Source organism: Pseudophryne corroboree, chromosome 7 (genome assembly GCF_028390025.1).
Source record: "Pseudophryne corroboree isolate aPseCor3 chromosome 7, aPseCor3.hap2, whole genome shotgun sequence".
Lineage (NCBI taxonomy): Eukaryota > Metazoa > Chordata > Amphibia > Anura > Myobatrachidae > Pseudophryne > Pseudophryne corroboree.
The window spans coordinates 426,652,421-426,677,598 of NC_086450.1; the positions used below are offsets into that span (position 1 = coordinate 426,652,421).

A 25,178-nucleotide genomic window follows, 5' to 3' on the forward strand; every position below is an offset into this window, starting at 1 on the left:
ACCCACTTCCTGTCAATCACACTCCGATCACCAGAACGAAGAAAAAACCTCGTAATGCCGTGAGTAAAATTCCTACCTGCATAGCAAATTTACTTGGCGCAGTCGCACTGCGGACATTGCGCATGCGCATTAGCGACTAATCGCTCCGTTGCGAGAAAAAAATACCGAGCGAACAACTCGGAATGACCCCCATTGTACTTTATGGCAATACCACAGACGACAAATACACTAAATGTTTGTGAATACTTTATTTACATGATGAGACGCTTGAATATAACAATTACAATCTGTCTTTTACTACTTGATGATATTGCTATTCGTCAGATGCCTGATCACGCTTTGATGGTAATTGTACGCGTTACATCATGCTGCCTTATTACTGACTTTAATCTCCTCTCTTCTTCTCTGTAATGATTACCATTGATGTTTTCCTATATGAAAATCCAATTAAAATATGTTTTAAAAAAAATAAAAAATAAAATGTAAAGTCCCTTTGCTGTAGGGAAATAGGATGTTGACGCTTTCCATTTGTACAGGATCTCATTGGTCTACCTAGAAAGGAACCAGCAGTAGTCCTCTATCACTGCAGGGTCCCAGCATTCTAGGTATCAATGCTCCATTGTCAGACTGTCTTGGTGAAAGCGTCCCCCCCCCCCCCCTGTTCATCCCTTACACTATCCAGGAGCCTATTTAATAATAATCAGCTGTTATACCTGATAATTATAATTTCTTATCCGATAGGAGCCTTTCCCTGCGATGTGTAACACTAAACTAATAGCAACTAAGATGACTTTATATTCTGCTTTGGCTGCCATTTTGGGGGGGGGGGTATTTTACCTCAAAATGAGTTTCTTAATTGCTGTGTGCCCCTACGGACCTCTGGTTGCCATACTGATAATGCTAATGTCACCATTATCTCCAGACTTCTACCAGGGGTGATGGACTTCTGCAGTGGCGCCGAGATGGTGGTAGGGGGGCAGTTACTAATTACATGGGCCAGAGCTGCTGGAGGAGCCCAGCGGGGCCCAGGTCGCTACCCACCTACCTCCCAGTGTATAGCTGTGCTTTGCCAGAGTATTTGCTCTCTATGGGCCAGCATCATCTTCCCAAATATCACTGGGAAGATAGCGGTGGCAGGAGAGGAGAGACACGCTTCCTGCCCCCACCCCCACCTCCTATGTTGAAATGGCGCCCCCTCTGTGGAGAAAAGTGGCCCCGCAATTGCTTTATTTTCTTAATGGGTGCAGTGTGTGTGGTGCACACAAGGTCCCCTGGGTCCAGGGGGGGCTCACCCTGATGTCCTGCTGCGCATGCGCCACCACCGTTGCTACCACCAGCGTCCCTGGAACCGGTGTCCGCTGCTCCAGGAGGCTGCCGGGCGCCGGATCCTGCTGCTGTTTGTGACCCCCGGTGCTGTAAAGTGAGTTGCTGCTTTGTAGCATGTGCAGCAAATGGAGGACCTGCTGCCCAGCAGTGTTTGCCGGAGCACCGATCACCAGCTCCTGGGACAGGTATGGGTTTTTTTTGTTTTTTTTAAAGGGCATCAGCTTGTGTGTCCATCGGACACCCAGAGCTGATCGCACTGGCCAGGTCCCGGGGGAAGAGAAAGCTGGGCAAAAGGCTGCATATCACATTGCTGCCCTGTGATTTCACCAGCTGAAGCTGGCGTTATTATCACAGGGCACACTGCAGTGTTTTTTAACTAATTTTTTTTAGTAAATTCGGCCAGATTGCATTTCCCATTATAAATATGGGGAATGCGATGTTGGTTACTAAAAAAATTACAATTAAAGGGTTTGGAGCAGTTTTTCACGAAAACTGTTCCAAAAGACCTTTAATACATTGAGTGCTACTAAAATAATGTAAAAAGGGTGTGAAAACACAATTTTTCACATTATTTTTGTAAAAATAATGTTAATAAATGTGCTCCCAAATCATTGCACATGAGTGTGATTATGATTTGCGCATTCACAGTGTAGCTAGAAGATTTCTTTTTTCATTTTCACTAATGTGGGGGGAAAAAAAGCTTAAAAATATATAAAATGTAATTAGAAAAATCAAAGAAAAATTAAAGAAACCTTTATTCATAAAAAAAATGTTTTCATCAAATAATAAAACTTCAATGATTTCAAAGGTATTACGGCTCTACAAGTACCGCTGGGATACTCGTTAAATGGGTTTGCCCATGTAAAATTTAAGCTGGAGAATTTTTTGTGGCAGTAGTTTCTAGTGGTATCCAGTCTTTAGGTCGACATGCTTTAGGTAAACATGGCAAAGGTCGACACATGAAAAGGTCGACATGAGTTTTTCACTTTTTTTTTTTTTAAACTTATTTATACTTTATGATCCGAGTGTGTTCCCGGTCACTTTATGAAGAAAACAACACCAATTTTTTATTTATTTTTTTAAACTCATGTCGACCTGATGACCGTGTCGATCTAGTCACTGTCGACCAATAGTTGTCGACCTAATGACTGTTGACCTAGTCATGGTCGACCCAATGAACCACGCCATTTCTATTATCATTGCCGGAGTAAACACCCTTTCATGTATGGAACAAAGTTAAAATAAACTCTAACGCCCTTTGATAAGTTTGCCTTTCAGGATCCTGACTTATAGGTTGCAAACGTCTGCTTTAGTGTACCGACACAAATCCTAGGCCTAATTAGACCAAGCAATTTTTGCAAGAAAGAAAAAAAATTGAAAGCCTAAAAGCATATAGATGAAATATATATACGTTACACAACAGCATATATTGCTGCCAGAAGCTAACACAGGCTGTCTTACCCTGGAGTTGCACACGCTGTGTGAGGAACAGACGTCAGCCTGTCCCAAGGACACCATGTCTGAACAGACAGAGCTGCACTCACTACAACTGGTGACATCAGAGCTCTTTGGCAAGTGGCAACGAGAGCTGGGAGATAGTTTCAGAACATCTGTGTGTTCCAGGCCAGCAGGTTCAAATTCTATGGAATACAAATTCTGCTCATAAAATGCTCTTAGAATTTTATCAGCCGTTCTGGCTCATTGCGTGCCGAAGTCGGCAATCCCAGAGGATGAAGCGTTAGAAAAGAGGCAGCATGTCAATTTGAGAATTTTCTTTCAAGTTTTCAGTGTTTTGTTTTTTTAATGCACCTGTTACGCACAGTGGAGAGTATTTACAAACTGTGAGTTCCACAACGCAAAAGCACCTTTGGACTTGTCGCTTAGCCAGGAGGCGCAAATGCACAAAGGGATGCTTACGTTTATACGGCATTCCTAGCAAAGGGCATGATTCCGAGATGGATGGTAATTGTATCGCTACTGGGTGTTTAGACACAGTGGCCGGGATGTAATGAAGTCCGCATTCGGCAGCTGTGCGGGATTTTTTTTAAAGTGGCAATCATGAACAAATTTAAACCATGTGCCGAGTGTGCTCGCCGAAGTGAATGCCTGGGCCGATTTGTGGCCCTAGTCCATCCCTGACCACGCCCCTTGTCATGTGCACAAGTGCTAAAATGCCAGGGCCTTTTCTGACCCCCAGTCGGTCCCTGCACACAGCCCTACTTCTCCACTTTAATACTCACAAAAGCAATGAAGCAGGTCCATGTAGACCTCCAGAGATCTTTGCAGAACAAAGAACCAGTTGAACTGTAAATTTGCAGGGTCCTGTCACAGTGAAAGGTCACTCCTGGTCACTCCATAGAAATGAATGGGGAAGCGCTGACTGGCTGGGAGAAGCCGATTGCTTGATTTGTGCAACTTCTCTACTTTATCTCTTACTAAGGCTTGATGCATCTCCCCCTTGATCTGGTGTGTCTCCAGTCAGTCCTACAAGTTTGCCATTGGGGATGGCGGCCTTGCAGATGGTGGCCCAGTGTCCTACTAACTGAATTTGTGTTGGCGTTTCCACTTTTTTCTCACTATAATATGATAAATAAATGGGAAATAAAATATTATTATTCGGCACCTGACCTATTTATTCTGATTTCTATTAAAATTCTATCCAGCCTCTTCTGTTTATATTCTGCTTATTGGCGTTTCTATAATGGGTGCAGTGTGTGCGGTGAACACGAGCCCCTGGTTCCAGGGGAGCCCACACCACACACACTGCACCCATATTTAATACTTACCTTTCTGGAGTCCAGCGTCGGGCACTGCAATTGCAGTGAAAATCACAGCCAAAATGGCCACCGTGCATATGCAGTAGTTAAATTGGTCTCCGTAACATGTCGGGCACCATGTTTCCAGAGACATGCGCAGTAGACTCCGGCAAATGCCGGATACTATTGCGCTGTGCAGAGGAGGGGGCCCACCTGGAGGTGCACACGGGCCCGCTCCTCTGTTGAAATGCCCCTAATTCTGCTTCTTGCCCTGGCATAAATGTGTTCATCCTGGGACAGTGAATGGAAATAGAGATGTGGATTGCCTTTCTCTGACATAATTTCTGCTTGAGGAGACAAGATGTGAGATCTGTTCTCCACCCCCAGACTATTTCCCTATTTACTAGAGTAATTCAGACATGAAGATAACCCTGAGGTGGTCATGATTTCAGTACAGAATGCGGGTCACTGTGCCCTCTTGTCCGTGTTTCAAGTAACAGCCACATGTCTAGTAAGTGTAGTTCTGTGGTCTCTGCAGATGTCTTGGTCTTCGGTTGATTGTCCCGGCGATCCGGGGGCACCCTGCCCTACTGCCTTCATTTAGCCTTTCATTATTCGTTCTTAGCATGCAGGAGCATCTGGAAATGGAGAAAAGCTATTACTGTCAGCAAAATGATCCCAGCTTCTGAGAACTCAGAAAGAAGAAAATGACTGCAGGGCTGATCTTTGCAGAGTGGGGCTCTGTATTGTAGCCATGGTGCCCTCCTCCATCCCACTGGCTGCTGGTACTGTCACTGCCCCGTCTGAGCTCCATGCTACCTCCACCAAAAGTTCTCCCTCTGGGGCTGAGGCTGAGTTGGCTGTAAGTGCGTGCTTATGCACAACTGCAACAATCACAAGGCCCGCACAGGACGCGCAGCCAGTGTATGTTAGGCTTAGAGCACCCACACCACCATTTACCCATTTATTTGTTTGCATTCGCTATTAGGCTTCACTGGAACTAGATAGAGCTCTAACACATCAGACAGAGCTCTCCATCCCGTGACTGAACAATAAAACAGTTGCATCATTTATTTACAAGCAAAGTAGAGAATACCAATCAGTATCAGCAGTTCGTTTGCAATCGGAAGTGGTTTCCTAGAGCAGACGACCACCATTGTGTATTTGCACCTGCTCCCGTGCACCCTCAAGTAACATGAATTGGACATGTGTACTGCATATGCGTCTCTGTGCCTATCTGCATGACGGCAGCACTATAACACATGTAACTGTGACAGGGAAGGTGGCCCCTCTCAGCTTTGGGCCTCATAGCAGCTGCACTCCCTGCACCTATGGTAGCTACGCCCTTGTATATAACACATGTAACTGTGACAGGGAAGGTGGCTTCTCTCAGCTCTGGGCCTCATAGCAGCTGCACTCCCTGCACCTATGGTAGCTACGCCCATGTATATAACACATGTAACTGTGACAGGGAAGGTGGCTCCTCTCAGCTCTGGGCCTCATAGCAGCTGCACTCCCTGCACCTATGGTAGCTGCGCTCTTGTATATAACACATGTAACTGTGACAGGGAAGGTGGCTCCTCTCAGCTCTGGGCCCCATAGCAGCTGCACTCCCTGCACCTATGGTAGCTACACCCTTGTATATAACACATGTAACTGTGACAGGGAAGGTGGCTCCTCTCAGCTCTGGGCCCCATAGCAGCTGCACTCCCTGCACCTATGGTAGCTACGCTCTTGTATATAACACATGTAACTGTAACAGGGAAGGTGGCTCCTCTCAGCTCTGGGCCCCATAGCAGCTGCACTCCCTGCACCTATGGTAGCTACACCCTTGTATATAACACATGTAACTGTGACAGGGAAGGTGGCTCCTCTCAGCTCTGGGCCCCATAGCAGCTGCACTCCCTGCACCTATGGTAGCTACGCTCTTGTATATAACACATGTAACTGTGACAGGGAAGGTGGCTTCTCTCAGCTCTGGGCCTCATAGCAGCTGCACTCCCTGCACCTATGGTAGCTACGCCCATGTATATAACACATGTAACTGTGACAGGGAAGGTGGCTCCTCTCAGCTCTGGGCCTCATAGCAGCTGCACTCCCTGCACCTATGGTAGCTGCGCTCTTGTATATAACACATGTAACTGTGACAGGGAAGGTGGCTCCTCTCAGCTCTGGGCCCCATAGCAGCTGCACTCCCTGCACCTATGGTAGCTACACCCTTGTATATAACACATGTAACTGTGACAGGGAAGGTGGCTCCTCTCAGCTCTGGGCCCCATAGCAGCTGCACTCCCTGCACCTATGGTAGCTACGCTCTTGTATATAACACATGTAACTGTAACAGGGAAGGTGGCTCCTCTCAGCTCTGGGCCCCATAGCAGCTGCACTCCCTGCACCTATGGTAGCTACACCCTTGTATATAACACATGTAACTGTGACAGGGAAGGTGGCTCCTCTCAGCTCTGGGCCCCATAGCAGCTGCACTCCCTGCACCTATGGTAGCTACGCTCTTGTATATAACACATGTAACTGTGACAGGGAAGGTGGCTCCTCTCAGCTCTGGGCCCCATAGCAGCTGCACTCCCTGCACCTATGGTAGCTACACCCTTGTATATAACACATGTAACTGTGACAGGGAAGGTGGCTCCTCTCAGCTCTGGGCCCCATAGCAGCTGCACTCCCTGCACCTATGGTAGCTGCGCTCTTGTATATAACACATGTAACTGTGACAGGGAAGGTGGCCCCTCTCAGCTTTGGGCCTCATAGCAGCTGCACTCCCTGCACCTATGGTAGCTGCGCTCTTGTATATAACACATGTAACTGTGACAGGGAAGGTGGCTCCTCTCAGCTCTGGGCCCCATAGCAGCTGCACTCCCTGCACCTATGGTAGCTACACCCTTGTATATAACACATGTAACTGTGACAGGGAAGGTGGCCCCTCTCAGCTCTGGGCCCCATAGCAGCTGCACTCCCTGCACCTATGGTAGCTACACCCTTGTATATAACACATGTAACTGTGACAGGGAAGGTGGCCCCTCTCAGCTCTGGGCCCCATAGCAGTTGCACTTCCTGCACCTATGGTAGCTATACCCTTGTATATAACACATGTAACTGTGACAGGGAAGATGGCCCCTCTCAGCTCTGGGCCCCATAGCAGCTGCACTCCCTGCATCTATGGTAGCTACACCCTTGCATATAACACATGTAACTGTGACAGGGAAGGTGGCCCCTCTCAGCTCTGGGCCCCATAGCAGCTGCACTCCCTGCACCTATGGTAGCTACGCCCTTGTATATAACACAAGTAACTGTGACAGGGAAGGTGGCCCCTCTCAGCTCTGGGCCCCATAGCAGCTGCACTGCCTGCACCTGTGCTAGCTAATCCCTTGTATATAACACATGTAACTGTGACAGTGAAGGTGGCCCCTCTCAGCACTGGGCCCCATAGCAGCTGCACTCCCTGCACCTATGGTAGCTACACCCTTGGAGTTTGGCAGGAATGTTGGTCAAAGATAATGAGTATTAAGCTGACAAAAAGACAGGATCAAAGCCTGATACAAGATAAGACAGAGAATAAGTACAGACACAGGGGCAGAGATGCAGTAGTCTGGTAACTCGATAACCACATTGCCAGACAAATACAGTGACTGAGGTGCGCTGGGTGCCAATTAGGGAGGCCAATCCCGTGATCGGCGGGATCCCGGGATTTGGGCCTAAAAATGCCTGGATTTGAATCCCGGGATTGGAACATCCAATCCCGGGATTCACGGGATTACACTGCGCATGTGCGGGAGGGAGGGTGTGTAAGTAATACTACTTACTACTAGGCGGGCGGCAGCCATAGACAAACGCTGAACGCGGCGGCACTTCAAATATGGCGCCGGCCGCCAGCCAATAAGAGCTGGCGGACCGGCAGCCAATCAGGGAAGCTGCCGCAGCAGCGGCAGCCAATCAGGAGCGACTGCTGCGGCCGCTTCCCTGATTGGCTGCCGGTCCGTCAGCTCTGATTGCCTGGCGGCCGGCGCTTCATTTGAAATGCCACCGCGTTCAGTGTGTCCATGGCTGCCGCCCACCTAATACTAAGTAGTATTACTTACACCCACCCTCCCTCCGTGCAGTGCTAACATCCTCCCTTCCGCGCCGCTATCTACACCCTCCCACACCGCTACCTACATCCTCCCGCCCAGCTACCTACACCCTCCCGCACCGCTACCTACATCCTCCCGCCCAGATACCTGCACCCTCCCGCACCGCTACCTGCACCCTCCCGCACCGCTACCTACATCCTCTTGCACCGCTACCTACATCCTCCCGCACCGCTACATACACCCTCCCGCACTGCCACCTACACCCTCCCGCTACCTGCACCCTCCCTCCCTTCCACGCCGCTACCTACACCCTCCCGCACCGCTACCTACCCTCCAGCGCTGCTCCCTACACCCTTCTTCACTGATCCCTACTGCAGCTGAGCATTTTTCAATCCCGAATCCCGGGATTGAAAAAACGGCCTGGGAATTGGCCTCCCTAGTGCCAATAATGATGCAACTCTCAGCTTGATAAAAGTACATTTAGCATAGGCACCTAGTTTACTTTGCCTGATGCAATGACGGGCTGCTGACGGTGGGAAATGAAGCACCTGCATCTCTCATGTCTCAGTCTGGGAACCATACAAGAGATAACTTGTGAGCTGTACAGAAAGTTTTTCATATAGACTGGCTCTGAGTACATAGAAGGGTTTGTGCAGAACTGTAGAGCCATTACTGTATTGCCACTGCTGTGGCCTGTGACATAGGGGAACACACCCTTACTGTGCACGGCTTATGTTAGGCTGATTCTTCCCTCTACTTTCCAGTCTCACCATGCGGAAATGGGTGTGTCAGATGCAGGCTAATCTGATTGGGCAAATGTGTGGGCACGCACAGAGCGAATTTACACATTTAATGCAAAGAGATAAGTGTTTCCCCAGATCCCTAGGTTCTCTCTCCTGTGTCTCTCTTCCTCTCTCTAGTTGTCTACCAGCTTCTCTGGTTCTCTACTTCCATGCATGTTGTGTAGATGCAGAAAGATGCATATTACTGACATTATGTGTCTGCTAGGGCAGTGCTTAAATTGTGCCTGTGTAGCAAGGGCCAGTGTACTCGTGCGGTCACTGGCCCTGCTATTAGCAATCACGTACCTCCTTACCTGGGACGGGACGGCGCCGTCCCATGGGGCCGGAGGTGGCGCTGGCTTCGGGCAGCACTGGGGACCGGGCCTGGTCCGGTTTTCCTCTGCCCGGCCGGTTGCAGAGTTTGGCAGCGGGCGTGGGGGCGGCGGTGAATCTCCACCGCCGCTCCACGCGGGTGATGGCGGCGGGCCTGCATCCTCCGGGACTCAGGCCCTGCCAATCACAGCACAGCTTTGTGAATTTGGCACCAGCTGTGAGCCAATCACGGCTCGCGAGCTGGCGGCCAATCAGATGTGGCGGCGGCGAGCCAATCCCGGCTCGCCGCGTCTTAGGCCCACCCCCTGGCACTGGCTTGTATTAGCCAGCGCCGGGCGCGAGGGCTCGGTTCGGCGGCGGGGAAGGAGCAGAGAGGAGCTCCTGAAGATTGAAGAAGGAAGATGGCGCCGGAAGTCCCGGAGGGCGGCGGTAGTTGCAAAAGAGCCGAGACACGCCGCCGCCCGCCAGGTGAAGTACAAAGAGCCGACGCCTGTCGATGAAGACGACGGAAGCCCTGGGACAGTGGTGTGCAACGCAAAAGAGCTTGCACTGGCCACCACTGCCCAGGCGAAGGCTCCAGGAAGCCCGTAGGTGATGGGAACCATCCCGCCTCCGGCGAAGACAATGCGGTGGGCGTGGCCGGACCAGGCTTGGTCCAGCCGCGGCCCTTAGGACGGGTAAGTCCAGGTGGTGCCCCCTCCCCCTAGACCACCAGGGATTCGGGCACTAGGCCCGTGGGCAAAACAGGCACAGGCCTGAGGCATCATAGGCGGGCACTAGGCCCGTGGGCAAAACAGGCACAGGCCTGAGTCACCATAGGCGGGCACTAGGCCCGTGGGCAAAACAGGCACAGGCCTGAGGCACCATAGGCGGGCACTAGGCCCGGGGCAAGGCAAGTGGGCATTAGGCCCGATAGTCTCGCACCTAGGCGGGTGTTAGGCCCGGGGGATAAGACTGGCGTTAGGCCATCAGGTACAATGTTAGGTAGGTGGGCAGCAGGCCCAATGCAAGTCCTCCAGAGAGGCAGCAATAGGCCGGGGTATCCAGGTCAAGGAAGCCCAAAGCTATTGTGTGTATGGTAAGTCGGCGCTAGGCCGCAGGTTGCGTAAGTCGGCGCTACGTCGCAGTGCCGTAACTAGACATTTTAGCACTGTGTGCAAGAAATGGCCGGCGCCGTCCCATGGGGCCGGAGGTAGCGCTGGCTTCGGGCAGCACTGGGGACCGGGCCTGGTCCGGTCTTCCCCTGCCCGGCCGGTTGCAGAGTTCGGCAGCGGGCGTGGGGGCGGCGGTGAATCTCCACCGCTGCTCCACGCGGGTGATGGCGGCGGGCCTGAATCATCCGGGACTCAGGCCCCGCCAATCACAGCACAGCTTTTTGAATTTGGCGCCAGCTGTGAGCCAATCACGGCTCGCGAGCTGGCAGGCAATCGGGAGTGGCGGTGGAGAGCCAATCGCGGCTCGCCGCATCATAGCCCCGCCCCCTGGCACTGGCTTGTATTAGCCAGCGACGGGCGCGAGGGCTCGGTTCGGCGGCGGGGAAGGAGCAGAGAGGAGCTCCTGAAGATTGAAGAAGGAAGACCTTGCCGGAAGTCCCGGAGGGCGGCGGTAGTCACAAAAGAACTGAGACACGCCGCCGCCCGCCGGGTGAAGTACAAAGAGCCGACGCATGTCGGTGAAGACGTCGGAAGCCCTGGGACAGTGGTGTGCAACGCAAAAGAGCTTGCACTGGCCACAGCTGCCCAGGCGAAGGCTCCAGAAAGCCCGGAGGTGGTGGGAACCATCCCGCCTCCGGCAAATACAATGCAGTGGGCGTGGCCGGACCAAGCTTGGTCCAGCCGCGGCCCTTAGGACGGGTAAGTCCAGGTGGTGCCCCCTCCCCCTAGACCACCAGGGATTCGGGCACTAGGCCCGTGGGCAAAACAGGCACAGGCCTGAGGCACCATAGGCGGGCGCTAGGCCCGGGGGAAGGCAAGTGGGCATTAGGCCCGATAGTCTCGCACCTAGGCGGGTGTTAGGCCCGGGGGATAAGACTGGCGTTAGGCCATCAGGTACAGGGTTAGGTAGGTGGGCAGCAGGCCCAATGCAAGACCTCCAGATAGGCAGCAATAGGCCGGGGTATCCAGGGCAAGGAAGCCCAAAGCTATTGTGTGTATGGTAAGTCGGCGCTAGGCCGCAGGTTGCGTAAGTCGGCGCTACGTCGCAGTGCCGTAACTAGACATTTTAGCACTGTGTGCAAGAAATGGCATCGGCGCCCCCTCCCCCTTAAAGTAAACCGGCAGCAGTGCGCACCGTAGGCGTACGCAAAAAAATATAGGTGCGTGGCTTCACGGGAAAGGGGTGTGGCCACAAAATAATACCAATTCATATAATGGTGCACAGTAGTCTCCATTATTCAAATTACGCCGCGCGGTAGCGCCACTACACTAGGTGGAGCCCCTTTTTACACATTACGGCAGACAGCGTCCTCTTTTTACACATTACGGCAGACAGTGTCCCCTTTTTTACACATTACGGCAGACAGTCACCTTTTTTTACACATAAACTTCACACGTCAGATGCATCCGCACGCCACTCAAGCACACTTATCTTAGTAAATAAAGACACAACAACCGTAATTGGCGTGAAAGGGGTCAGCTTTTTATTTTGACTGAGAGGAAGGCCTATTAATACTAAAACTAAAAATGCAGACTTCCCTCTCTAACTAAGGTGGCGGGGGGAGAAGAACGGTTAAGCATGATAAACAACTTAATAAGGGTGATCCAAAATTATATGACAAAATAGAGCAATAAACATATGTGTGTGAGGGGGCCTTCTGCCCCAGATGTTCCGGGATCGGCCTCCTGCCTCCATCCCGAGCAATAAAAACATATGTGTGAGGGGGCCTTCTGCCCCAGATGTTCCGGGATCGGCCTCCTGCCTCCATCCCAGACATCGGAAATCCAAAATCCAAGGCCAGGGGTCGACCTTCTGCCACTACCCCTGCCCACCAACAGTTGTAGGGACGGAGGTACGCTCCGCCCCTATGGGGTAAAAAATTGGGCCTCCGGCCCCGATATCCACACATGTTTATGGTCTATAATATGGGCCCCACCAGGTACGGTGGTGCCCATAAATTAATACTAAGACTATAAAATACCTAAAAGTTCACCCGAACTTACTAACAATAAACTCCTTCAGTTACGCTAAAATAACCGTTCAGAAACCGGCCAACTGCCAGGTTACCAACCTGCCACCGCCACCTGAACTAAACTTAAACTTGAAGAAAAACAGAACATGAAGCTAAAAAGACCTCAAAACCCGGCGTACCAGATCATTGCCATCCACGGCCATACAAACTGCGGATCTAGCCGCCTGCCTGCAAAATAAGGGTGTGACTAGTAATAAACGAAACATAGTATGGGGAAAATGGGTAACCTAACCTGCGTCCCTATCAGAGGGGGGGGGGGGGGGGGTCGTCCAATTTGACTTGAGGCAAAAACAAAACTTCGTCAGCCGGCAAAAGCCGCAATTAAAACCAACGATAAAACAAAAATTCCTCAAGGCCCCCGCAGTCGCAAAGCGCAACTGCGACGAGCAGCTAATCCTCAAATGGGCGCACTGGGAGGACAAGGCCTGATATAGCGCTGACTGCACCAGACCTCCCCCTACCAGTGCCCGGACGGTGACTTCGGACCCACCCGCCGCAGCAGCAGCTGAAGCAGTGCCGATGCGGAAAGAGTGAGCCCCATGGTCGTCCGGAGGTAGACCCAGGTATAAAATACAACGCTCCAAAACCGACCGAAATTTAAATGCGGTAAACAGGGAACCGTCAAAAGGACGAGCCACCCGGAAGGCATGGGAGGCCGAACGGGCGAATAAGACCGGGCCGCGATAACTGGACAAATGCCCCGCACACGAGCCCGACCCATTCGAACCCACAGCCCCCCGCCGACAACGTCAGTTTTGGAGCACTGAATCCCACACCACAAACCGTCGGGGCGCATGACGACGCGGGCCGCCAGCATGGGCGAGGCAGAAGTCCGAAAAACGGACACCAGCTCACCCACCCTGAACGCACCGTGAAAGGTCACCGGAAAGGCCGTCATGAAGAGGCGAACCTTGTACCCCCAAAGAGCAAAGACTCCGTAGAGATCCCAAAATTCGCCTCAGCAAAGACCCAGTGAGCGGTCGGCAAGTGTCCGGCCGGGGCGAGATCGCCCAAGCCCATTCCCTCAACACCCTCCGAAGGAAAAAGGACTTAGTAAAGTCCTCCTCCCCCCAAAAGCTGCAGAAAGGAAGGTATGCTCGCAAGAACCTTAACCCAACATACGCCTGCGAAATCCCGTTGGTGTACAAAAAAAAAACTCCAGATGTGAGTTGACAGGAAGTCGTGAGAGGTCGTACCACAATGCCTCTCACCAGAAGGTAGCGACTCGATCGCTCCCAGGCGGCCCGATAAGCCGCAAAGGTTGCAGGGGCCAACAACCTGTGGGCTAAATCCTCCAATCCGGTCAGATAACCTGCCACACATAAGGCAGACATGAGTCCCCATGGTTTAGAGCAGCAGGAGCCAAGCGCCTAAAATGCTGGCCGTCGCCTGAGAAAGGGCATCAGCAATTCCGTTATGCATTCCCGGGACAGGCTTGGCTCGCAACATCATATTGGTCACCAAGCACAGCAAGACTATCTGCGCAAGGAGCCGCAGGACAGGCAAGGGCGTGACTTCTGTCGGGTTATAGCAAAAACCACGCCCAAGCCGTCGCACCACAAGATAACCTGTTAGTTACGCAGGGCATGCAACCAGAATGGGAAAAATACTAGCATGTTTGTCGTGAGGTGCTCGCTAAACCAGGCTAAACCAAGGAGACGCATACCAGCAGCCAGCAAATTAAGCCCCCAAAACCAAAAGCATCGGAGACATGCGTGAAAAGAATCCAGGGACGCGCTGGACACGACCGCCTCTTGGCAAATACGGATGCCTGTGAAACGAACTAGAAATTCGTCCCAAATAGGTAACTCCCGGCGGATGTCGAGTGATAATTTAAGAAAATGAGGCGGGCGTCTAAATCCCAACCGTCCCCTGTCCCAAATGTCTACATAAAAACATAATCATGAGGATAACCTTTCCAGCAAAATTAAACAGGCCCAATAATGATGGAGCCTGGGGCAGGGTAAGGTTGCCCGCAGAGGGACAATGGAAGGATACCACCGGGGAGACGCAACACCTTGTTAACGGGGAGCCTACAGAGACCACTAACCGTAGCAATCTGAATCCCGAGGTAAACCAAGGAGGCTAAATGAGCCTCTGCCTTTCCTGGAGCAAACGTAACCCCGAAGTGTGCGAAAGGGGGGGGGTGCAAAGGCCGACGCAGCGATCGGAGGCCGGTGGGCCGATAAAAAGAAAATCGTCCCAGTAGTGAGAAATTTACCGCTCGCCCATCGCCAGCTCTAGACACCCGTGGAGGAAAGAACTGATTCTTTGGAAGTATGCGCCAGAAAGAGAACCATCCCCAGGGAGTCATAGAGCGATGTAGTAGCCATCGACCAGTTCGAAGCCCATAAATCGAAGGGCGAAAGGGTGTAGCGGGAGGAGTCGAAACCCTGACTCAATGTCCAATTGACACATCACTGCCCCCGGACCAAACGACCGAATGGTGTCTATGGCCGAGTAAAAAGATAGGTAAATGACCCTACACGGATAATAAGGGATAGCATCAGGAACCGATGACCCGAGAGGACAGGAAAGATGTTGGATGAGCCAAAATTTTCGTGCGGTCTTCTTGGGCACAATGCCTACGGGGGACAAGACCTGGTACGGGGGAGATTCCTGGAAAGGGCCTATAATCCTGGCCAACGACACTTCAGCCTCAACCTTCCGCCGGAGCACGTCCGGAAACTCCCGAGTGTAAGAAACTCCCGAGCGGGTACTGTCGCAGCCAGGGCATGAGCGTCCGAAGTCTGAGTGGGGTGGGGGCCATGGCCAGCGCCTGGGGACAGGTCTGCGTGCCGGAATTACCCCCGTGCCCTGTACTGGGGCAGTCCTTGATCCCGTGGCCTCCGCCACAGCTGAATGCAGGAGTGACGAAAAACGACCCCGCCGCCCCAAGTCGCATTGGGCAGTATTGAAAGCAAAACATATGCCATGCCCCGCGCGCAGAAAGCCGGCAGAACTAGAGGCAGGTCGTTGAGGCCATCGTCTCGCTATACCGCCTACCTAAGCGCCGGCGGAACCCTGCGTCAGCTCCGCGCAGAATTCCACCTACTTACCGAAGGTAAAGATCCGCCGCCCATGCTGTTTGCGCTGGAAGTCCTAATTGGAAACGTCGCCAAGCCGACCCTGTGTACTGATGGTACAGAACGTGTATAAGGAACTGATAGCGCACGAAGGTATGTGTTAGTCCAGGCACGTAGCTAAGTAACATGACGCGTCGCTAAACATGCATATAACCCAATTTGGGTAGGAGCGCGAAGCGCCCTCGCTACCCGGCCGTTTACGTAGCTGAAAGCAAGGCTTTATGAGCATCGCTAGTAAGAGCAAAATATTGACGTATTGGCCCTTACGGATCCGGTCCCGGGGCCCGAGCCCACGTTGCACTGCCGAGTTAGCGCTGTGAAAGGTGCCCGGCTCCACCTTGCGAGCTGAAGAGGTTGAACACCGGCGCTCGCGCCATTTGCGACACCTGACCGTGCAAACCGCCGTGGTTGGAGGACACAACCACGAGGACGTGTAGGCAAGGAAGGAGTCCGTGACCCGACGCCTGCGCCTAATGTGCCTGCTGGCAAAACCTACGCACATTGTTACCTTCGCTAGAGGAGCAGGACTGAGTACTTGATCCCAAGCCGCTACGGGGGTAACCACGCTCCCCTCGGACCCGACAGGGTCCAATGGAGACTCGCCTGCACGAGAGGGAACTCCATCCGATCCAGCAGCCTCCAGACGCTTGTAGATGCACCGACCGACCCATTCCCGATCTGACGACTACTGCTGGGGAGACAAAAAGACATTGTGCCCCCACTCCCCCACTGGTCCCACAGCCGCCGGGAGCGGTGCTGGCGGGGCGACCATCGCACCAGAGGACAGGAGCGGGGTAAGAGTTCGCGCAATGCCATCCACCCAAGAAGCAGTGGGCCGCCCCCCGTCCCACGGTTACGGGGGATAACAATGGAGCCACCGCCGACACGATAGCGGCACAAATGGCGGACAAGACATTGGCGTCCACCAAGGGTGCGGGCGCCGCTGCAGGCGCTCTAAGATCAAACCCGACACGCGAGTCGAGCGCCCCACGAGAGGTTAGCAAACCTCCCGTCGGGAGAAAGGACCCGTATGAGCCCGCCCTTGCAGGTATCACGGCACCTACGTCCTGCTGCCATAAAACCCCGGCCGAACCGCCTGTGCCGAGACCTCCTCCTATCCCGAGCATTGGCCTCAGGATGGGAAACCGGAGAGTCGTAACTGCTAGAGAGAGTAAGCTTCTTTTTAGGGTTAATTTTGTAGGGAGCCAATTAATCTCCCATTATATTACCGGATTGTGGGAGGAAACTGGAGTACCCAGAGGAAACCCACGCAAGTATAGGGAGAATATACAAACTCCACACATTTAGAGCCATGGTGGTAACGAATTCATGACCTCACAGCTGTGAGGCAGTAATGCTAACCATTACACCATCCGTTGTGCAGGAATGTCGGACTGAGTGCCATCCACTGCAGTGTCGTAAGGAGACGTCTGAATGCAGGGAGGGGCCAGATCGCTCACAACTCGCCTGCGCACGCCGCCCCCGGAAGGGGCGAATGACCGGCAGCTTAGACCCCAGCCTGAGACCGGCAGAAGAGACACACGAGCCAAACCGGAAAGGGGTTGGCGCCGCAGGTCCCAAACCACGGCAGGAGATGCCAGGTGGCCCGTACCGCGCGGGCGGACGCGGCACGCCCCCACCTGATGGGCCCTGCAATGTTGACCGTCGGCAACAGCCCATACGCAGCCGCAGAGCGAGCGTGTCGCCTCGCCCTGTCGCGGGAGGGCACTGACCGGGAGGGGAACGTAGTTAGCAGCACCAGAGGGAGTAGGCCTCATCTGGGCCCCCCTGGTGATTGAATGAGTGCCGGCACGCGCGTGCTGGCCAGACCCCTCACGGAAGCCGCCAAGCCACATGGAGGGAGCGCTGTCCCGTCCCCCCTTGTGCACGGCCGCCAGCTACACGTGTGGCGGGTTCAGGGATGGGATTATTGAGCCACATCACAAATAATTAGGGGCTGCCCCCCCTGGCAGGAGGGAGCCGCATGGAGGGAGAGCTGTACCCTCCCGTCCCCACCTGCGCGGCCGCTAGCTCCACGGGCGTCGGGTTCAGGGACGGGAGTATTGACCCACGGAACAAATAAAATAAGTTTGCCCCCCCTCCCCCGGCAGGAGGGAGCCGCCGAGCCGCATGGAGGGAGCCCCCCCCCCCGCGCGCGACTCGCACGGCCGCCAGCTCCACGTGCGGCGGGTTCAGGGACGGGAGAACACAGTCCCTGTCATGGCCGCCTCAGATGCTCCCGGATCCCCGCCGCTCCGTCCGCCGCCGCGGCCAGCGGCGAGGACAGAGATGGAGAGCGCGGATGCAGGGGAGCACGGGCAGGCGTCCGAGCCCGGCCGCGTGCACCCTGAGTCCCTACATCAGCTGCAGCGGGTCTACCCCGGGCCTTGCGGACCACAGCAGAGTCCGTGAGCCGGGCGGAGGAAGGCCGTGCTGCTAAAGGTAAAGCAGTTCACTTTTTCGGCCCGTGTAAAAAGGAGAGTGGGGAGGGGAAAAGCCCCCTGTAGCACAAGACAGGAAAGGTAGAAGATATAGGAGAAAGCAGGGAGAGAATAGAAGGAGGTGAAGGGAAAGACCAGAGAGAGGATAGTTAGGAAATAAAAGCATAATAAAGTAATGAAGGAATAATAAAGCAGCTGTACTTGACTAGAGAGAGGATAGTTAGGAAATAAAAGGATGATAAAATAATGAAGGAATAATAAAGCAGCTGTACTTATCAGTCTCACGGAAAACCAGGAAGAGACAGGGTGTCTTAGGTCTGAAGACTATATGTAAGTCAGACCAACCCCTATACCGAATCCAGCCAATCACAATCCAGGCAGCTTTTCTTCAGTTCCTCCCATAAAAATGTAACCCCTTCCGTGCCAGAGTGATGCATTAAGAAGCGTGCCGCATGCCCATCCGGCGAGTTTATGCTGTCTCGGCCACATTCATGACCTACGCAGTCTTTACGGCAGACAGTGTCCACTTTTTTACACATTACGGCATACAGAGTCCCCTTTTTACACATTACGGCAGACAGCGTCCCCCTTTTTACACATTACGGCAGACAGCGTCCCCCTTTTTATAAATTACGGCAGACAGCGTCCCCCTTTTTAGACATTACGGCAGACAGCATCCCCCCTTTTAGACATTACGGCAGACAGTGTCCCCTTTTTACACATTACGGCAGACAGTCCCCCTTTTACACATTATGGCAGACAGCGTCCCCAATCACCCGGCTGTTTACAGCCATCCGCCGATCAGTGAGCCACCTCAGGGACAGGCAGTGGGAGCCATGCGTTGTTCCCCTCTGGTCTCCGGGGGCCTTCCAGCAGCTGCACCCTGTCTGAGTCTGTGGGACTCATGGCTGAGCGGTCAGTCATCGCAGCTCCCGCAGCGCGAAGCTGCCCTCAGGCAAGGCCGCTCCATCGGCAACACGCAGAGGCACTGGGCAGTGGAAAGGAGGCAGGGAGGGGGAGCCGCTCATTTTACCGGCGCCGCTGCCTGTCACGCAGAGTGACAGGCGCAGCAGCAAAGGGCGGCACATGATCAGCAAGGACTGTAATGCATGCAGAGCGCCTACCCAGCACAGCGCCTCGCTGCATTGCAGACCTTGCCCAGCGGGTAGCACCGGCACTGCGCAGGGGGAATATGCGCTCTAACTAGGTGTGCGCTGTGGGCAATGCCCCTTCGGCACACACCTAGTTACGTCGCTGCTACGTCGCAGTGTGGTAAGTCGGCGCTAGGCCACGGGTCGCATAAGTCGGCGCTAGGCCGCATGTGTGGTAAGTTCTCAGTTTTCCCCACCGCCAGGCCTGGCCCCCATGAAAGGTAGGCTGTCGGAAGTTACGCGTTGGTGAGTACCACAAGGTCGAAACAGTATTACGGTATCGCGTTCTAACCTCTGTACAAGTGTCTCTCCATCGTAAAGCGTAAGCAGCGCGTGTGTGTTCTCTTACAGGAGAAAGAAGAAGGGCCGGTCGTCTGGCAGGAATCCGAGGATACAGCTGGTGAGTGAAATTGTGTTTCGTGTGTTGTCTGTGGTGTATGTTGCCCCTTCCCCTACCTACCCTTTGGGCGTTTTCGTTCAGGGTCTCTCCTGGTGCTCTGCACCACTACGGGAGCACCCAGTCTGAGGCCGCAAGTGCCAATGATGACCATTCACGGAGCCCAGTGTAGGTCACCCCTGCGTAGTGTGTCCCCCATTCTTTTCAGGTCACCCCAGGAAGTTCTTTTCCGTGTCTGAATGTGTGCCAGTAGCGTCTGAGTTGTCTCGACGGACTGAAGGTGGAGGACGGGAGCCGAGAGGTCCGTAGGCTTGGTAAGTGAGCGTGCCCGGTCCTTTTCTACAGGACCCCACCCCATGCCTCTTACATTTGGCGTAGTCGGCAGGATCTATGGACGACAGACACGATGTGGAGAACGCCGCCAGAACAGATCCACCCCCTGGCATGTGAGGATAGAAGTAACTGGCCTGTCCTCACGTCCGCTGACCTACTACGGGCAATGCAGCAAGCTGTAAAGCGTAACAGAGAGGAACGCCGCCAGAAGAAACGTCAGCAAGCCACTACAGACCCCTACAAGATGGACCAGCAGGCCGAGGAGTACCCACGACCGCCCGCTACTAGAGAGGAGGTCGAGGTGCAGCCGTTGGTCGCGGGGATCCGTAGCGGCGGCCAATACTTCGCGACCGAGCCCCAAAGATCAACACCAATCCCCATGGAATATACGGAATGGCCCACAGAATGCAGCTACCGAGCTGTCCAATCAGCGGGACAACACTGGACCCGGCAGGGCTTGGACGAGCCCTGGTGCGCGCTCTGCGGAGAAGTGGACCACGAATTGCCGGATTGCCCATACGCCTCCGCCCGGGCGATCAGAAATTGGTGCAAATGGCAAGCAGAGTGGAAGGGAGGGGAGGACAGGCTACCAGAAGGGGCGTCGGGTGCGGGAGGTCGACTGGTCTGCCCGTGACGACTACGGCTGCAACTACGAGGGCTGTACCTGGGATGACGACTGGAGCGCAGGGGAGGTAGAGAGATGTACGGGCTACGGCGATCCCGACCACGAACGCCCTGAGTACCCCTGGCCTAGGGACGACTGATCATCGAGCTGGACAGACCCGGAGGAAACCGACAACGACGAGTGGGCAACCAGGTCCTCGGATGGGGAGGCCCGTGTCTCCACCCAAAACACGGATACCCTTGAAGACCCCGACGACGATGGGTGGGAGACCATATCATCAGATGAGGAATCCAGTGTTGCCGACCAACCTGCAGACAACCCGGATGACGACAGGTGGGAGAATATGCCATCAGATGGGGAACCCAGTGTCACAGAGAGTCGGGATCAGCTCCAGGAGACAACCGCCATCGCCGTGGAGGATCTACCTCCCACGGTTGTCCCCGAGGGGATAGCACCCCCCGCCCAACAGGGGAAGGTGAGTTTTCCCTCCACAGATGCAGGCGCAGATACGCCGGATGGGACACCTAAACGGGGGCCAACCGCCAGAACAAGTGATGAAGGCCCTGACGCCAGGACAAGGGTGATCGTCAGCTTTGTGGGGACCACAAAGGAAAAAGCGTGGAGGAATGTAGCAAGGGCCAGTGTACTCGTGCGGTCACTGGCCCTGCTACTAGCAATCACGTACCTCCTTACCTGGGATGGGCCGGCGCCGTCCCATGGGGCCGGAGGTAGCGCTGGCTTCGGGCAGCACTGGGGACCGGGCCTGGTCCGGTCTTCCCCTGCCCGGCCGGTTGCAGAGTTCGGCAGCGGGCGTGGGGGCGGCGGTGAATCTCCACCGCTGCTCCACGCGGGTGATGGCGGCGGGCCTGCATCATCCGGGACTCAGGCCCCAACAATCACAGCGCAGCTTTTTGAATTTGGCGCCAGCTGTGAGCCAATCACGGCTCGCGAGCTGGCGGCCAATCGGAAGTGGCGGCGGCGAGCCAATCGCGGCTCGCCGCATCATAGCCCCGCCCCCTGGCACTGGCTTGTATTAGCCAGCGACGGGCGCAAGGGCTCGGTTCGGCGGCGGGGAAGTAGCAGAGAGGAGCTCCTGAAGATTGAAGAAGGAAGACCTCGCCGGAAGTCCCGGAGGGCGGCGGTAGTCACAAAAGAGCTGAGACACGCCGCCGCCCGCCGGGTGAAGTACAAAGAGCCGACGCCTGTCGGTGAAGACGTCAGAAGCCCTGGGACAGTGGTGTGCAACGCAAAAGAGCTTGCACTGGCCACCGCTGGCCAGGCGAAGGCTCCAGGAAGCCCGGAGGTGGTGGGAACCATCCCGCCTCCGGCGAAGACAATGCAGTGGGCGTGGCCGGACCAAGCTTGGTCCAGCCGCGGCCCTTAGGATGGGTAAGTCCAGGTGGTGCCCCTCCCCCTAGACCACCAGGGATTCGGGCACTAGGCCCGTTGGCAAAACAGGCACAGGCCTGAGGCACCATAGGCGTGCACTAGGCCCGTGGGCAAAACAGGCACAGGCCTGAGGCACCATAGGCGGGCACTAGGCCCGGGGGAAGGCAAGTGGGCATTAGGCCCGATAGTCTCGCACCTAGGCGGGCGTTAGGCCCGGGGGATAAGACTGGCGTTAGGCCATCATTTACAGGGTTAGGTAGGTGGGCAGCAGGCCCAATGCAAGTCCCCCAGATAGGCAGCAATAGGCCGGGGCATCCAGGGCAAGGAGGCCCAAAGCTATTGTGTGTATGGTAAGTCGGCGCTAGGCCGCAGGTTGCGTAAGTCGGCGCTACGTCGCAGTGTGATAAGTCGGCGCTAGGCCGCGGGTCGCATAAGTCGGCGCTAGGCCGCGGGTCGCATAAGTCGGCGCTAGGCCGCATGTGTGGCAAGTTCTCAGTTTTCCCCACAGCCAGGCCCCCATGAAAGGTAGGCTGTCGGAAGTTACGCGTTGGTGAGTACCACAAGGTCGAAACAGTATTATGGTATCGTGTTCTAACCTCTGTACAAGTGTCTCTCCATCGTAAAGCGTAAGCAGCGCCACGTCCTGTGGGCTGTGTTGTGTGTTCTCTTACAGGAGAAAGAAGAAGGGCCGGTCGTCTGGCAGGAATCCGAGGATACAGCTGGTGAGCGAAATTGTGTTTCGTGTGATGTCTGTGGTGTATGTTGCTCCTTCCCCTACCTTCCCTTTGGGCATTTTCGTTCAGGGTCGCGCCTGGTGCTCTGCACCACTACGGGAGCACCCAGTCTGAGGCCGCAAGTGCCAATGATGACCATTCACGGAGCCCAGTGTAGGTCACCCCTGCGTAGTGTGTCCCCATTCTTTTCAGGTCACCCCAGGAAGTTCTTCTCCGTGTCTGGATGTGTGCCAGTAGCGTCTGAGTTGTCTCGACGGACTGAAGGTGTAGGACGGGAGCCGAGAGGTCCGTAGGCTTGGTAAGTGAGCGTGCCCGGTCCTTTTCTACAGGGCCCCACCCCCGTGCCTCTTACACCTACGCGCCTGTGCTGTCTTATATGGGTCTCCCCTGAACTGTTGAAGTACAAAGGGGGGCATTTATCAAGGATCGCATATTCAATGCGATCTGGACGGGATCTTGCCACCCAGGGTGCACTGCAATATGCGATCCTACTGGGTGGATTTATCACCCGCCACAGACAGGGACAGGGTCTCCAAAAAGAGCCCGTCCCTGTGATGCGCCAAGTGTGGTATTCGGGCCCCTGCGCATGCGTGTTGTGGTCACCGCCGTGCACAGGGGCTATTTCCGCCGAAGGGTCCCTGGGGATCCCTGCCGGATCTCAGTGGCGTCACAAGGGGGGGTGCGTGCTGCAACCGAGTTTCTCACTCGCAGAGGGGTGACACCAAAATGCCGGCTCCTGCTCAGCGACAGGAACCGAGTGCTGCACTGTAACATTACACACAGCACCTGGCTCCAGTCACTGTGGTAAATGAGCCGAGAAGTGCAGGCACACAGTATCCGGGGGAGCCCGCATCTCCGGGACCTTCATAGCGACGAAAAACAGGGGTTCATGTCCCCTCCGCTAACCTAGATCCATTTTTCGTGGCGCACCCCGGCAATGCAGCACCCGGTGTCACTGGATAAGTGTTGCTCCTGCGGGATAAGGAGATTTATGGTAAGAACTTACCTTTGTTAAATCTCTTTCTGCGAGGTACACTGGGTTCCACAGGGATAACATTGGGGTGTAGAGTTGGATCTTGATCCGAGGCACCAACAGGCTAAAAGCTTTGACTGTTCTCAAGATTCACTGCACCACCTCCTCTATAACCCCGCCTCTGTGCACAGGAGCTCAGTTTCGTTAACCAGTCCAATGCTGTAGCAGGTAAAAGAGACGACAACCGTTAGTAGCCACATACACCACATTCTCACGACAGGAGAAGGTATCTGCGGCTAATGCCATACAAACCCAAAGAAGCTAAGTGCGTCAGGGTGGGCGCCTTGTGGAGCCCAGTGTACCTCGCAGAAAGATTTATCACAGGTAAATTTTTACATTAAATCTCCTTTTCTGCAGCGGGGTGCACTGGGGTTCCACAGGGATAACATCTGGGATGTCCTAAAGCAGTTCCTCATGGGAGGGGATGCACTGTAGTGGGTACAAGAACCCGGCGTGAAAGGAGGCATCCTGGGAGGCGGAAGTATCGAAGGCATAGAACCTTATGAACGTGTTCACTGCTGAGGACCACAATTGGTCAAGGGTTGCACCATGGCGGGCCGCCCAAGAAGGTCCAACAGACCGAGTAGAATGGGCTTTGATTGTAGCAGGAGCTGGAAGGCCAGCCTGTACATAAGCATGTGCAATCACCATTCTAATCCATTTGGCCAAGGTCTGCTTGTTAGCAGGCCAGCCACGTTTGTGAAAACCAAAAAGTACAAAGAGAGAATAAGATCTCTGAAGAGAAGCTGTCCTCTTCACATAAATACGGAGAGCCCGTACCCACATCCAAAGACCGCTCTTTGGAGGTTAAACCTGGAGAGGTAAAGGCCGGAACCACAATCTCTTGGTTAAGGTGGAAAGATGACACCACCTTAGGGAGATAACCAGGGCGAGTTCTAAAAACCGCACGGTCACGGTGAAAAATCAGAAAGGGTGACTGACAGGACAAGGCACCCAAGTCTGAAACCCGTCTAGCAGAGGCAATAGCTAGCAGAAACAAGACCTTAAGAGTAAGCCATTTAAGGTCTACACACTCAAGAGGCTCAAACGGAGACTCTTGTAAGGCATTCAGAACAACCGACAAATCCCAAGGAGCCACAGGCGGGACATAGGGAGGTTGAATCCGTAAAACACCCTGAATGAAGGTATGAACGTCAGGCAGAGTCGCAATTTATTTCTGAAACCAAATCGACAAGGCAGAAATATGAACCTCGAGGAAGGCCAGACAAAGGCCTAAGTCCATGCACTGTTGCAGAAAAGCCAAGAGTTATGCATCATAATTGTTAGTTGCACACCAAGCAAAATAAGAATTCCAGACCCTATGATATATCCGAACAGAAGCCGGCTTACGGGCCTTCAACATAGTTTGAATGACCGCCTCAGAAAAACCTTTGGCCCTTAGTACGTAAGCTTCAAGAGCCACGCCGTCAAAGCCAGCTGGGCCAAATCCTGGTAGACACAAGGGCCCTGAACGAGGAGGTCTGGGCGCTGCAAAAGCAGAAGAGGATGCTCTTTTGCCA

The 25,178-nt window shown here is 54.2% G+C and overlaps 1 long non-coding RNA gene across 1 annotated transcript in view; it reads right to left on the reverse strand.

The window, feature by feature from the left end:
* Positions 1-260: 260 nt before the first annotated feature.
* LOC134945506 (uncharacterized) overlaps positions 261-25,178 on the reverse strand; it is a 45,525-nt gene continuing 20,607 nt past the window's right edge. The window contains exon 3 of the long non-coding RNA XR_010182123.1: positions 261-4,720. This is a non-coding gene — a long non-coding RNA (uncharacterized LOC134945506). The remainder of the gene's footprint in view (positions 4,721-25,178) is intronic.